This window comes from Salminus brasiliensis, chromosome 6 (genome assembly GCF_030463535.1).
Source record: "Salminus brasiliensis chromosome 6, fSalBra1.hap2, whole genome shotgun sequence".
Taxonomy (NCBI): Eukaryota; Metazoa; Chordata; class Actinopteri; order Characiformes; family Bryconidae; genus Salminus; species Salminus brasiliensis.
Genome location: NC_132883.1, coordinates 28206547 through 28221245, shown reverse-complemented (window position 1 = coordinate 28221245; position 14699 = coordinate 28206547).

Sequence of the window (14699 nt, the reverse complement as noted above, 5' to 3'; positions counted from 1 at the left end):
CTGTGTAATCGGTAGAAAAGCATTCAGTTTCTTTTGTTTACAGGACCTCATGATCCCAAGAGACTTTCCATGTCCAGCTGGATGTGGTTGTCTGAATCTGGAATTCTTTCTTATTGGATTTGTATTCATCTGCAACTTTGTAACAGGTAAGTATACATTCAGTTTCTTTTCATGTATTGACTTTCTTCTTTTTCTTACTTGTTCACAGGACTTCATGATCCCAAGAGGCTATCGATCTTCAAGTGTTTGCCGTTTTGTGCATCTGGATCTCAATCTGACTGACTTTCTATTCACCTGCAACTGTGTAACAGGTAAGTATACATTCAGTTTCTTTTCATGTATTGACTTTCTTTTTGTCTTGTTTACAGGACCTCATGATCCCAAGAGGCTATCGATCTCCAAGTGTTTGCCGTTGTGTGCATCTGGATCTCAATCTGACTGATTTTCTATTCATCTGCAACTGTGTAATCGGTAAGTAAGCATTCAGTTTATTTTCATGTATTGACTTTCTTCTTTGTCTTACTTGTTCACAGGCCTTCATGATCCCAAGAGACTGTCCATGTCCAGCTGTATGTTGTCTGCATCTGGAATTCTTTCTTTCTTGCTGTGTATTCATCTACAACTGTGTAACAGGTAAGTAAACATTCTGTTTCTTTTCATGTATTAACTTTCTTCATTGTTTTACTTGTTCACAGGACCTCGTGATCCCAAGAGACTTTACATCAACTGTATATGGTTGTCTGCATCTGGAACTCTGGCTTACTGGCCTTTTTTTCATCTGCAACTGTGTAACAGGTAAGTATACATTCAGTTTCTTTTCATATATTGATTTTCATCTTTGTCTTACTCTTTGTCAGGACTTCATGATCCGAAGAGATATTCATGTCCAGCTGTATGTGGTTGTCTGCATCTGGAAGTCTTTCTTACTGGCTGTGTATTCATCTGCAACTGTGTAACAGGTAAGTAAGCATTCAGTTTCTTTTCATGTATTGACTTTCATTTTGTCCCTTTCACAGGACCTCATGATCTCAAGAGACTATACATCAACTGTATATGGTTGTCTGAATCTGGAACTCTAGCTTACTGGCTTTTTTTCATCTGCAACTGTGTAATCGGTAAGTAAGCATTCAGTTTCTTTTCATGATTTGACTTTTTTTCTTTGTTTTACTTGTTCACAGGACTTCATGATCGCAAGACACTATCCATGTCCATCTGTATGTGGTTGTCTGCATCTGGAAGTCTTTCTTACTGGCTGTGTATTCATCTGCAACTGTGTAACAGGTAAGTAAGCATTCAGTTTCTTTTCATGTATTGACTTTCTTCTTAGTCTTACTTGTTCACAGGACTTCATGATCCCAAGAGACTGTCCATATGCAGCTGTATGTGGTTGTCTGCATCTTGAATTCTTTCTTACTGACTGTGTATTAATCTGCAACTGTGTTACAGGTAAGTAAACATTCAGTTTCTTTTCATATTTTGATTTTCTTCTTTGTCTTACTTGTTGACAGGACCTCGTGATCTCAAGAGACGATACATCAACTGTATATGGTTGTCTGAATCTGGAACTCTGGCTTACTGGCTTTTTTTTCATCTGCAACTGTGTAACAGGTAAGTATACATTCAGTTTCTTTTCATGTATTGACTTTCTTCTTTGTCTTACTTGTTGACAGGATTTCATGATCCCAAGAGGCTATCCATGTCCAGCTGTATGTGGTTGTCTGCATCTGGAATTCTTTCTTACTGGCTGTGTATTAATCTGCAACTCTGTAACAGGTAAGTATACATTCAGTTTCTTTTCATGTATTGACTTTCTTATTTGTCTTACTTGTTTATATGACCTCTTGATCCTAAGAGTGTATCCATCTCCAACTTTTTGCCATCGTCTGCATCTGGAATTTTGGATTATTGACGGTGTATTCATCTGCAAATGTGTAACAGGTAACTATACATTCCATTTATTTTAATGTATTGACTTTCTTCTTTGTCTTACTTGTTCACAGGATTTCATGATCCCAAGAGACTGTCCATGTCCAGCTGTATGTGGTTGTCTGCATCTGGAATTCTTTCTTAATGGCTGTGTATTCATCTGCAACTGTGTCACGGGTAAGTATGCATTCAGCTTCTTTTCATGTATTAACGTTCTTCTTTGTCTTGTTTACAGGACCTCATTATCCCAAGAGACTATTCATCTGCATCTGGATTTTTCGTCTTATTGGCTGTGTATTCATCTGCAACTGTGTTACAGGTAAGTATACATTCAGTTTCTTTTCATGTATTGACTTTCTTCTTTGTCTTACTTGTTCACAGGACTTCATGATCCCAAGAGACTGTCCATGTCCAGCTGTATGTGGTTGTCTGCATCTGGAATTCTTTCTTACTGGCTGTGTTCATCTGCAACTGTGTAACAGGTAAGTATACATTCAGTTTATTTTCATGTATTGACTTTCTTCTTTGTCTTACTTGTTTACGGGACTTCATGATCCTAAGAGGCTATCGATCTCCAAGTGCTTGCCGTTGTCTGCATCTTGATCTCAATCTGACTGACTTTGTTCTTCTGTAACTGTGTAGTAGGTAAGTATACATTACCATTTCTTTTCATGTATTGATTTTCTTCTTTGTCTTACTTGTTGACAGGACTTCATGATCCCAAGAGGCTATCGATTCCCATGTGTTTGCCGTTGTTTGCATCTGGAACTCAATCTGACTGACTTTCTATTCATCTGCAACTGTGTAACAGGTAAGTATACATTCAGTTTCTTTTCATGTATTGACTTTCTTCTTTGTCTTACTTTTTCACAGGACCTCGTGATCCCAAGAGACTATCCATGTCCAGCTGTATGTTGTTGTCTGTATCTGGAATTCTTTCTTACTGACTGTGTGTTCATCTGCAACTGTGTAACAGGTAAGTAAACATTCAGTTTTTTTATGTATTGACTTTCTTTTTGTCTTGTTATCAGGATCCCAATAGGCTATCGATTTCCAGCTGTATGTGGTTGTCTGGATTTTTCGTCTTATTGGTTGTGTATTCATTTTCAACTGTGTTACAGGTAAGTATACATTCAGTTTCTTTTCATGTATTGACTTTCTTTTTGTCTTGTTTACAGGACCTCATGATCCCAAGAGGCTATCGATGTCCAGCTGTATGTGGTTGTCTGCATCTGGAATTCTTTCTTACTGACTGTGTATTCATCTGCAACTGTGTTACAGGTAAGTATACATTCAGTTTCTTTTCATGTATTGACTTTCTTTGTCTTACTTCTTCACAGTACCTCGTCATCCCAAGAGACTATAAATCAGCTGTATATGGTTGTCTGAATCTGGAACTCTGGCTTACTGGCTTTAATTTTTTCATCTGCAACTGTGTAATCGGTAAGTAAGCATTCAGTTTCTTTTCATGTATTGACTTTCTTCTTTGTCTTACTTGTTTACAGGACCTCATGATCCCAAGAGACTATTCATCTCCAGCTGTTTGCCGTTGTCTGCATCTGGATTTTTCATCTTATTGGCTGTGTATTAATCTGCAACTGTGTTACAGGTAAGTATACATTCAGTTTCTTTTCATATTTGGATTTTCGTCTTTGTCTTACTTGTTGACAGGACTTCATGATCCCAAGAGGCTATCGATGTCCAGCTGTATGTGGTTGTCTGCATCTGGAACTCAATCTGACTGACTTTCTATTCATCTGCAAGTGTGTGACAGATAAGTATACCTTCAGTTTCTTTTCATGTATTGATTTTCTTCTTTGTCTTACTTGTTCACAGGACCTTGTGATCCTAAGAGACTTTTCAACTGCATCTGGATTTTTCGTCTTATTCGCTGTGTTATCGTCTGCAACTGGGTTACAGGTATGTAAACATTCAGTTTCTTTTCATGAATTGATTTTCTTCTTTGTCTTGTTCACAGGACTTCATGATCCCAAGAGGATATTGATCTCCAAGTGTTTACCGTTGTCTGCATCTGGAACTCAATCTGACTGACTTTCTATTCATCTGCAACTGTGTAACAGGTAAGTATACGTTCAGTTTCTTTTCATGTATTGACTTTCTTCTTTGTCTTACTTCTTCACAGGACTTCATGATCCCAAGAGACTGTCCATGTCCAGCTGTATGTGGTAGTCTGCATCTGAAATTCTTTCTTAATGGCTGTGTATTCATCTGCAACTGTGTAATCGGTAAGTAAGCATTCCGTTTCTTTTCATGTATTGATTTTCTTCTTTGTCTTACTTGTTCACAGGACCTCGTGATCCCAAGAGGCTATTCAACTGCATCTGGATTTTTCGTCTTATTGGGTGTGTATTCATCTGTAACTGTGTAACACGTAAGTATATATTCAGTTTCTTTTCATATTTTGATTTTCTTTTGTGTCTTACTTGTTCACAGGACTTGATGATCCAGAGAGACTATCCATGTCCAGCTGTATGTGGTTGTCTGCAACTGGATCTCAATCTGACTGACTTTCTATTCATCTGCAACTATGTAATAGGTAAGTGTACATTCAGTTTCTTTTGTTGTATTGACTTTCTTCTTTGTCTTGTTTACAGGACCTCATGATCACAAGAGACTATTCATCTGCATATGGATTTTTTGTCTTATTGGATGTGTATTAATCTGCAACAGTGTAACAGGTAAGTATACATTCAGTTTCTTTTCATGTTTTAATTTTCTTCTTTGTCTTGTTCACAGGACTTCATGATCCCAAGAGGCTATCGATCTCCAAGTGTTTACTGTTGTCTGCATCTGGAACTCAATCTGACTGACTTTCTATTCATCTGCAACTGTGTAACAGGTAAGTATATATTCAGTTTCTTTTCATGTATTGACTTTCTTTTTATCTTGTCTACAGGAACTCATGATCCCAAGAGACTATTCATTTCCAGCTGTTTGCCGTTGTCTGCATCTGGATTTTACGTCTTATTGGGTGTGTATTCATCTGCAACTGTGTTATAGGTAAGTATACATTCAATTTCTTTTCATATTTAGATTTTCTTCTTTGTCTTACTTGTTGACAGGACTTAATGATCCCAAGAGGCTTTCGATCTGCAAGGGTTTGCCGTTGTCTGCATCGGGAACTCAATCTGACTGACTTTCTATTCATCTGCAACTGTGCAATAGGTAAGTATACATTCTGTTTCTTTTCAACTGCAACCGTGTAACAGGTAAGTATATATTCAGTTTCTTTTCATGTACTGACTTTCTTATTTGTCTTACTTATTCACAGGACTTCATGATCCCAAGAGACTATTCAACTGCATCTGGATTTTTCGTCTTATTGGCTGTGTATTCATCTGCAACTGTGTAAAAGGTAAGTGTACATTCTGTATTGACTTTCTTCTTTGTCTTGTTTACAGGACCTCATTATCCCAAGCGATTATTCATCTGCATCTGGATTTTTCGTCTTATTGGCTTTGAATTAATCTGCAACTGTGTTACATGTAAGTATACATTCAGTTTCTTTTCATATTTTGACTTTCTTCTTTATCTTACTTGTTCACAGGACTTCATGATCCCAAGAGGCTACTAATCTCCAAGTGTTTGCCGACGTCTGCATCTGGAACTCAATCTAACTCACTTTCTATTCAACTGCAACTGTTTAATCGGTAAGTAAGCATTCAGTTTCATTTCATGTATTGACTTTCTTTTTTGTCTTACTTGTTCACAGGACCTCGTGATCCCAAGAGACTATACATCAAATATATATGGTTGTCTAAATCTGGAACTCTGGCTTACTGGCTTTTTTTCATCTGCAACTGTGTAATAGGTAAGTATACATTCAGTTTCTTTTCATGTATTGATTTTCTTCTTTGTCTTACTTGTTGACAGGACTTCATGATCCCAAGAGGCTATCGATCTCCAAGTGTTTGCCGTTGTCTGCATCTGGAACTCAATCTGACTGACTTTCTATTCATCTGCAACTGTGTGACAGGTAAGTATACCTTCAGTTTCTTTTCATGTCTTCATTTTCTTCTTTGTCTTACTTGTTCACAGGACCTTGTGATCCCAAGAGACTTTTCAACTGCATCTGGATTTTTCGTCTTATTAGCTGTGTTTTCATCTGCAACTGTGTAACAGGTAAGTAAACATTCAGTTTCTTTTCATGTATTGACTTTCTTCTTTGTCTTACTTGTTCACAGGACTTCATGATCCCAAGAGGCTATCGATCTCCAAGTGTTTGCCGTTGTCTGCATCTGGAACTCAATCTGACTGACTTTCTATTCATCTGCAACTGTGTAACAGGTAAGTATACATTCAGTTTCTTTTCATGTTTTGACTTTCTTCTTTGTTTTACTTGTTCACAGGACTTCATGATACCAAGAGGCTATCGATCTCCAAGTTTTGGCCGTTGTCTGCATCTGGAACTCAATCTGACTGACTTTCTGTTCATCTGCAACTGTGTAATCGGTAAGTAAGCATTCAGTTTCTTTTCATGTATTGACTTTCTTCTTTGTCTTACTTGTTCACAGGACTTCATGATCCCAAGAGACTATCCATGTCCAGCTGTATGTGATTGTCTGCATCTGGAATTCTTTCTTAATGGCTGTGTATTCATCTGCAACTGTGTAAAAGGTAAGTATACATTCAGCTTCTTTTCATTTATTGACTTTCTTCTTTGTCTTTTTAACAGGACCTCGTGATCCCAAGGGACTATCCATGTCCAGCTGGATGTGGTTGTCTGCATCTGGAATTCTTTCTTACTGGCTTTGTATTCATCTGCAACTTTGTAACAGGTAAGTATACATTCAGTTTCTTTTCATGCATTGACTTTTTTCTTTGTCTTACTTGTTCACAGGACTTCATGATCCAAAGAGGATATCGATCTCCAAGTGTTTGCCATTGTCTGCATCTGGATTTTCCGTCTTATTGGCTGTGTATTCATCTGCAACTGTGTAATCGGAAAGTAAGCATTCAGTTTCTTTTCATGTATTGACTTTCTTCTTTGTCTTACTTGTTCACAGAACCTTGTGATCCCAAGAGACTATACATCAACTGCATATGGTTGTCAGCATCTGGAACTCTGGCTTACCGGCTTTTTTTTTCATCTGCAACTGTGTGACAGGTAACTATACATTCAGTTTCTTTTTATGTGTTGACTTTCTTCTTTGTCTTGTTTACAGGACCTCCTGATCCCAAGAGACTATCCATGTCCAGCTGTATGTTGTTGTCTGCATCTGGAATTCTTTCTTACTGTCTTTGTATTCATCTGCAACTTTGTAACAAGTAAGTATACATTCCGTTTCTATTCATGTATTGACTTTTTTTTGTCTTATTTACAGGACCTCATGATCCCAAGAGGCTATACATCTCCAGCTGTTTGCCGTTGTCTGCATCTGGATTTTACGTCTTATTGGCTGTGTATTCATCTGCAACTGTGTTACAGGTAAGTAAGCTTTACGTTTCTTTTCATGTATTTACTTTCTTCTTTGTCTTACTTGTTCACAGGACCTCGTGATCCCAAGAGACTTTTCAACTGCATCTGGATTTTACGTCTTATTGGCTGTGTATTCATCTGCAACTGTGTTACAGGTAAGTAAACATTCAGTTTCTTTTCATGTATTGACTTTCTTCTTTGTCTTGTTTACTTGTTCACAGGACCTCGTGATCCCAAGAGACTACACATCAACTATATATGGTTGTCTGAATCTGGAACTCTGGCTTACTGGCTTTTTTTTTCATCTGCAACTGTGTAATCGGTAAGTATACATTCAGTTTCTTTTCATATTTTGATTTTCTTCTTTGTCTTACTTGTTCACAGGACCTCATGATCCCAAGAGGCTCTCAATCTCCAGCTGTTTGCCATTGTCTGAATCTGGAACTCAACCTGACTGATTTTATATTCATCTGCAACTGTGTAACAGGTAAGTATACATTCCGTTTCTATTCATGTATTGACTTTTTTTTTGTCTTGTTTACAGGACCTCATGATCCCAAGAGACTATTCATCTCCAGCTGTTTGCTGTTGTCTGCATCTGGATTTTAAGTCCTATTGGCTGTGTATTCATCTGCAACTGTGTATGTGGTAAGTAAGCGTTCAGTTTCTTTTCATGTATTGACTTTCTTCTTTGTCTTACTTGTTCACAGGACTTCATGATCCCAAGACACTGTCCATGTCCAGCTGTATGTGGTTGTCTGCATCTGGAATTCTTTCTTAATGGCTGCGTGTTCATCTGCAACTGTGTAACTGGTAAGTATATATTCAGTTTCTTTTCATATTTTGATTTTCTTCTTTGTCTTACTTGTTCACAGGACTTCATGATCCCAAGAGACTGTCCATGTCCAGCTGTATGTGGTTGTCTGCATCTGGAATTCTTTCTTAATTGCTGTGTTTTCATCTGCAACTGTGTAACTGGTAAGTATACATTCTGTTTCTTTTCATATTTTGATTTTCTTCTTTGTCTTACTTGTTCACAGGACCTCATGATCCCAAGAGGCTCTCAATCTCCAGCTGTTTGCCATTGTCTGAATCTGGAACTCAACCTGACTGATTTTATATTCATCTGCAACTGTGTAACAGGTAAGTATACATTCCGTTTCTATTCATGTATTGACTTTTTTTTTGTCTTGTTTACAGGACCTCATGATCCCAAGAGACTATTCATCTCCAGCTGTTTGCTGTTGTCTGCATCTGGATTTTAAGTCCTATTGGCTGTGTATTCATCTGCAACTGTGTATGTGGTAAGTAAGCGTTCAGTTTCTTTTCATGTATTGACTTTCTTCTTTGTCTTACTTGTTCACAGGACTTCATGATCCCAAGACACTGTCCATGTCCAGCTGTATGTGGTTGTCTGCATCTGGAATTCTTTCTTAATGGCTGCGTGTTCATCTGCAACTGTGTAACTGGTAAGTATATATTCAGTTTCTTTTCATATTTTGATTTTCTTCTTTGTCTTACTTGTTCACAGGACTTCATGATCCCAAGAGACTGTCCATGTCCAGCTGTATGTGGTTGTCTGCATCTGGAATTCTTTCTTAATTGCTGTGTTTTCATCTGCAACTGTGTAACTGGTAAGTATATATTCAGTTTCTTTTCATATTTTGATTTTCTTCTTTGTATTACTTGTTCACAGGACTCCATGATCCCAACAGACTATTCATCTCCGGCTGTTTGCCGTTGTCTACATCTGGATTTTTCGTCTTCTTGGCTGTGTATTCATCTGCAACTGTGTTACAGGTAAGTCTACATTCAGTTTCTTTTCATGTAATGACTTTCTTCTTTGTCTTCCTTTTTCACAGGACCTTGTGATCTCAAGAGACTATACATCAACTGTATATGGTTGTCTGAATCTGGAACTCTGGCTTACTGGCTTTTTTTTTTATCTGCAACTGTGTAATCGGTAAGTATACATTCAGTTTCTTTTCATATTTTGATTTTCTTCTTTCTCTTACTTGTTCACAGAACTTCATGATCCCAAGAGACTGTCCATGTCCAGCTGTATGTGGTTGTCTGCATCTGGAATTCTTTCTAACTGGCTGTGTATTCATCTGCAACTGTGTTACAGGTAAGTATACATTCAGTTTCTTTTCATATTTTGATTTTATTCTTTGTCGTAATTGTTGACAGGACTTCATGATCCCAAGAGGCTATCGATCTCCAAGTGTTTGCCGTTGTCTGAATCTGAAACTTAACCTGACTGATTTTCTATTCATCTGCAACTGTGTAACAGGTAAGTAAGCATTCAGTTTCTTTTCATGTATTGACTTTCTTCTTTGTCTTACTTGTTCACAGGACTTCATGATCCCAAGAGACTGTCCTTGTCCAGCTGTATGATGTTGTCTGCATCTGGAACTCTTTCTTACTGGCTGTGTATTCATCTGCAACTGTGTAAAAGGTAAGTATACATTCCGTTTCTATTCATGTATTGACTTTTTTTTGTCTTATTTACAGGACCTCATGATCCCAAGAGTCTGTTCATCTCCAGCTGTTTGCCGTTGTCTGCATCTGGATTTTACGTTTTATTGGCTGTGTATTCATCTGCAACTGTGTTACAGGTAAGTAAACATTCAGTTTCTTTTCATGTATTGACTTTCTTCTTTGTCTTGTTTACTTGTTCACAGGACCTCGTGATCCCAAGAGACTATACATCAACTATATATGGTTGTCTGAATCTGGAACTCTGGCTTACTGGCTTTTTTTTTCATCTGCAACTGTGTAACAGGTAAGTATACATTCAGTTTCTTTTCATATTTTGATTTTCTGCTTTGTCTTACTTGTTCACAGGACTTCATGATCCCAAGAGACTGTCCATGTCCAGCTGTATGTGGTTGTCTGCATCTGGAATTCTTTCTAACTGGCTGTGTATTCATCTGCAACTGTGTAACAGGTAAGTATACATTCAGTTTCTTTTCATATTTTGATTTTATTCTTTGTCTTACTTGTTCACAAGACCTAGTGATCCCAAGAGGCTATCAAACCTTCAATTATTTGCTGTTGTCTGCATCTGGAACTCAACCTGACTGCATCTGGATTTTTCGTCTTCTTGGCTGTGTATTCATCTGCAACTGTGTAACAGTTAAGTATACATTCAGTTTCTTTTCATATTTTGATATTCTTCTTTGTCTTACTTTTTCATAGGACTTCATGATCCCAACAGACTGTCCATGTCCAGCTGTATGTGGTTGTCTGCATCTGGAATTCATTCTTAATGGCTGTGTATTCATCTGCAACTGTGTAACAGGTAAGCATACGTTCAGTTTCTTTTCATATTTTGATTTTCTTATTTGTCTTACTTGTTCACAGGACTTCATGATGCCAAGAGACTATACATCAACTGTATATGGTTGTCTGAATCTGGAACTCTGGCTTACTGGCTTTTTTTTCACCTGCAACTGTGTAACAGGTAAGTATACATTCCGTTTCTTTTCATGTATTGACTTTCTTTTTTGTCTTGTTCCCAGGACTTCATGATCCCAAGAGACTGTCCATGTCGAGCTGTATGTGGTTGTCTGCATCTGGAATTCTTTCTTACTGGCTGTGTATTCATCTGCAACTGTGTAACAGGTAAGAATACATTCAGTTTCTTTTCATGTATTGACTTTCTTCTTTGTCTTGTTTACAGGACCTCATGATCCCAAGAGACTATTCATCTGCATCTGGATTTTTCGTCTTATTTGCTGTGTATTCATCTGCAACTGTGTTACAGGTAAGTATACATTCAGTTTGTTTTCATGTATTGACTTTCTTCTTTGTCTCACTTGTTCACAGGACTTCATGATCCCAAGAGGCTGTCCATGTCCAGCTGTATGTGGTTGTCTGCATCTGGAATTCTTTCTTACTGGCTGTGTATTCATCTGCAGCTGTGTAACAGGTAAGTATACATTCAGTTTCTTTTCATGAATTGACCTTATTATTGTCTTGTTTACAGGACCTCATGATCCCAAGAGACTATTCATCTCCAGCTGTTTGCCGTTGTCTGCATCTTGATTTTTCGTCTTATTGGCTTTGTACATCTACAGCTGTGTTACAGGTAAGTATACATTCAGTTTCTTTTCATGTATTGACTTTCTTCTTTGTCTTACTTGTTCACAGGACCTCGTGATCCCAAAAGACTATTCAACTGCATCTGGAATTTTCGTCTTACTGGCTGTGTATTCATCTGCAACGGTGTAACAGGTAAGTATATATTCCGTTTCGTTTCATGTATTGACTTTCATCTTTGTCTTACTTGTTGACAGGACCTCTTGATGCCAAGAGTGTATCTATCTCCAGCTGTTTGCCGTTGTCTGCATCTGGATTTTTCATCTTATTGGCTGTGTTCATCTGCAACTGTGTAACAGGTAGGTATACATTAAGTTTCTTTTAATGTATTGACTTTCTTCTTTGTCTTACTTGTTGACAGGATCTCTTGATGCCAAGAGTGTATCTATCTCCAGCTGTTTGCCGTTGTCTGCATCTGGATTTTTCGTCTTCTTGGCTGTGTCTTCATCTGCAACTGTGTAATAGGTAAGTATACATTCAGTTTCTTTTCATGTTTTGACTTTCATCTTTGTCTTACTTGTTGACAGGACCTCTTGATGCCAAGAGTGTATCTATCTCCAGCTGTTTGCCGTTGTCTGCATCTGGATTTTTCATCTTATTGGCTGTGTTCATCTGCAACTGTGTAATCCGAAAGTAAGCATTCAGTTTCATTTCATGTATTGACTTTCTTCTTTGTCTTACTTGTTCAGAGAACTTCATGATCCCAAGAGACTGTCCATGTCCAGCTATATGTGGTTGTCTGCATCTGGAATTCTTTTTGAATGGCTGTGTATTCATCTGCAACTGTTTAATCGGTAAGTAAGCATTCCGTGTCTTTTCATGTATTGACTTTCTTCTTTGTCTTACTTATTCAGAAGACTTCATGATCCCAAGAGACTATTAATCTCCAGCTGTATGTTGTTGTCTTTATCTGGATTTTTCGTCTTATTGGCTGTGTATTCATCTGCAACTGTGTAAAAGGTAAGTATACATTCAGCTTCTTTTCATGCATTGATTTTCTTCCTTGTCTTGTTTACAAGACCTCATGATCCCAAGAGACTATTCATCTGCATCTTGAATTTTCGTCTTATTGGCTGTGTATTCATCTGCAACTGTGTTACAGGTAAGAAAACATTCAGTTTCTTTTCATATTTTGATTTTCTTCTTTGTCTTACTTGTTGACAGGACTTCATGATCCCAAGAGATTGTCCATGTCCAGCTGTATGTGGTTGTCTGCATCTGGAATTCTTTCTTACTGACTGTGTATTCATCTGCAACTGTGTAACAGGTAAGTATACATTCCATTTCTTTTCATGTATTGACTTTCTTTTTGTCTTGTTAACAGGACCTCATGATCCCAAGAGACTATTCATCTCCAGCTGTTTGCAGTTGTGTGCATCTGGATTTTTCGTCTTATTGGCTGTGTATTCATCTGCAACTTTGTTACAGGTAAGTAAACATTCAGTTTCTTTTCATGTTTTGATTTTCTTCTTTGTCTTACTTGTTGACAGGACTTCATGATCCCAAGAGACTGTCCATGTCCAGCTGTATGTGGTTGTCTGCATCTGGAATTCTTTCTTTCTTACTGTGTATTCATCTGCAACTTTGTTACAGGTAAGTAAACATTCCGTTTCTTTTCATGTATTAACTTTCTTCTTTGTTTTACTTCTTCACAGGACCTCGTGATCCCAAGAGACTATACAGCAACTGTATATGGTTGTCTGAATTTGGAACTCTGCCTTACTGGCTTTTTTTTCATCTGCAACTTTGTAACAGGTAAGTATACATTCAGTTTTTTTCATGTATTGAATTTCTTCTTTGTCTTGTTTTCAGGACCTCATGATCCCAAGAGACTATTCATCTGCATCTGGGTTTTTCGTCTTATTGGCTGTGTATTAATCTGCAACTGTGTTACAGGTAAGTATACATTCAGTTTCTTTTTTAATATTTTGATTTTCATCTTTGTCTTACTTGTTCACAGGACTTCATGATCCCAAGAGACTATTCAAGTCCAGCTGTATGTGGTTATCTGCATCTGGAAGTATTTCTTACTGGCTGTGTATTCATCTGCAACTGTGTAACAGGTAAGTCTACATTCCGTTTCTTTTCATGTATTGACTTTCATTTTGTCTTGTTTACAGGACCTCATGATCCCAAGAGACTATTCATCTGCATCTGGATTTTTTTTCTAATTGGCTGTGTATTCATCTGCAACTGTGTAATTGCTAAGTAAGCATTCCGTTTCTTTTCATGTAATGACTTTCTTCTTTGTCTTACTTGTTGAAAGGACTTCATGATTCCAAGAGACTATATATCAACAGTATATGGTTTTCTGAATCTGGAACTCTGGCTTACGGGCTTTTTTTTCCATCTGCAACTGTGTAACAGGTAAGTATACATTCAGTTTCTTTTCATGTATTGACTTTCTTCTTAGTCTTACTTGGTCATAGGACCTCAAGATCCCAAGAGACTGACCATCTCCAGCTGTTTGCCATTGTCTGCATCTGGATTTTTCTTCTTATTGGCTGTGTATTCATCTGCAACTGTGTAACAGGTATGTATACATTCCGTTTCTTTTCATGTAATGACTTTCTTCTTTGTCTTACTTGTTGAAAGGACTTCATGATTCCAAGAGACTATATATCAACAGTATATGGTTTTCTGAATCTGGAACTCTGGCTTACGGGCTTTTTTTTCCATCTGCAACTGTGTAACAGGTAAGTATACATTCAGTTTCTTTTCATGTATTGACTTTCTTCTTAGTCTTACTTGGTCATAGGACCTCAAGATCCCAAGAGACTGACCATCTCCAGCTGTTTGCCATTGTCTGCATCTGGATTTTTCTTCTTATTGGCTGTGTATTCATCTGCAACTGTGTAACAGGTATGTATACATTCAGTTTCTTTTCATATTTTGATTTTCTTCTTTGTCTTACTCGTTCACATGACTTCATGATCCCAAGACACTGTCCATGTCCAGCTGCATGTGGTTGTCTGCATCTGGACTTCTATCTTACTGGCTGTGTATTCATCTGCAACTTTGTAACAGGTAAGTATACATTCAGTTTCTTTTCATGTATTGACTTTCTTCTTTGTCTTGTTCACAGGACCTCATGATGCCAAGAGACTGTTCATCTCCAGCTGTTTGCCGTTGTCTGTATCTGGATTTTTCTTCTTATTGGCTTTTAATTTATCTTCAACTGTGTAACAGGTGAGCATACATTCACTTTCTTTTCATATTTTGATTTTCT